This window comes from Sparus aurata, chromosome 7 (assembly GCF_900880675.1).
Source record: "Sparus aurata chromosome 7, fSpaAur1.1, whole genome shotgun sequence".
Classification (NCBI taxonomy): Eukaryota; Metazoa; Chordata; class Actinopteri; order Spariformes; family Sparidae; genus Sparus; species Sparus aurata.
The window spans coordinates 285,351-287,348 of NC_044193.1; positions in this window are offsets into that span (position 1 = coordinate 285,351).

Genomic DNA, 1,998 nt, shown 5'->3' on the forward strand with positions numbered 1-1,998 from the left:
CTAAGACCTGATAGTAACCAGGGCACTCCTAAGACCCAAGGCTGGATTATCCATAGACTGGATTGGGCAAGTGCCCAGGGGCACCAACCATTGACAGCCAGTGGGGGGGCACCTCATGATGTTTATATTATTCACTGGAAATTGTTGAAAGACCATACATTACTCGTTTATGAATATCAATTTCATAAAAATAACAACAATAATAATAAATCATGATTACATGATTCCAAGTACGACGTCCTCGCCGAGCTTGGTGTTGTTGTACATCACAGACTCTGGTGTTGTCTTCGCCCCACTGAAGCTGCCCACACCTGTGTGCAGGTGCTCAGGATGCAGACATTCTTCCTCGGATTTCCCTGCTACACCATCAGAGTCGCATCATCACACTTCAGTGTTGAACAGCTCGCCGTGCTGTTTCACAGAGGGGTTTTTGTTTGCCCATGGTTTCAACCAGGCTATAATACAACTATATAATCATTCACTTACAAGTAAATTCACAAAGAAGCACAGCTGGAGACCGTTAACAAAGTTAGAGAAGAGAGAGAATGAAAATAGCAAACCCTGCGAAATGACGTGCGGTCAATATGACCGCTTATGGCTGAAATAGATCAAATATTTTTCTTTTGTGTAATTTATATAAAAACTGTTCTAAATTAAAATAGAGACACTTTCAGGAAAAGTCATGTAACAGCATTATTGCATTTTTTCATTTAACAAAGTTATTGCACATATAAATTTGAGTCTTTGCAGTTCCAGTGCTGGGTACTCTTCAAGGTTCTTGGTGCTTTAGCAATATTGTTGTTGTGGCATTCATGCCAATAAAGCGAATTTGAATAAAATTGAATTAATAAACCTTTAGATTCTTGCCTATGGACTGGTAAGTGTTGTGTTTACAAATGAGCAATAAATCCAGATTTCTTCAAATTTGTATTGTATTGGGAATTTAAATTCAAATGTCAGGCGATGTTTTCCTCACGGAAATTTTTTTTTTTTCAAGCTAGCTATCTCCCTCTGTCAACCACAATCTGTCTCCTCTGTCAATACACTCTATTCAGCTCTGTTAAATAACAGGTGTTACAACCCTTAGGTAACGTTAGCTCGGAGGGTTTCTTACTAAACTCATTTCTTAACTACAGCTTATCATTTGAATGTTGACTAGGGTCTATATATTAAAGCTGAGATTAATTCTGAAACACATATAAACCCAAAACGGCCCCATTTTCTTCATGTAAGACCACGTCTAGGAACGGGCTGCTGCTTCTGACGTAACACGTTCACGCAGGTAGTGATGCGCAGCATGCAGACAGCGGTGAGAGAGAGAGAGATGTTCCTCATTAACAAGAAGCATTTTGCTTATGCAAAGAAATACATCTGTTTAAACTAGATATGTATATGCCACAAAACAATATCAGTAGTATTAGTAGGTTTATAGGCAAACAAACAAGCAACAACCACTACGATCATTATTTATTGTATTATTACATTTGTGTGTGTGTGTGGGGGGGGGGGGGGGGCACTTGAGGTAAAGTGGGGGTTAATACGGGCCTGCTTAAACCTGATCGTAACCAACTCTGACTCGATGGTTTTGTGAGTGAAGACGTCTCACTCTGATCGAACTACAAAGACTTTTCACTGAAACTACAAGTTGAGGTTCAAAACTGTGTCAAACACATGAACTGTAAATCAAACACGAGATGCTTCAGAGAACTAAATCGGGCTGGTTACTGACTGGTTCTGTTCTGATTCACACAGAGGAACAACTTCTTTAGAACCACACTTTAAATCCGCCACACGAGCAGTGAATTTAAAACAAAGAGATGACGACACCTTCATTCCGACATGAGGACAACTCACCTGTCAAAGTATAACACAACCAGCAGGTATGTGAACATACATAATACATGTGACAACATACTCCCAGGAGCCACACACACACACACACACACACACACACACACACACACACACACACACAGAGAACAGAGTGTAAAGTTGAGT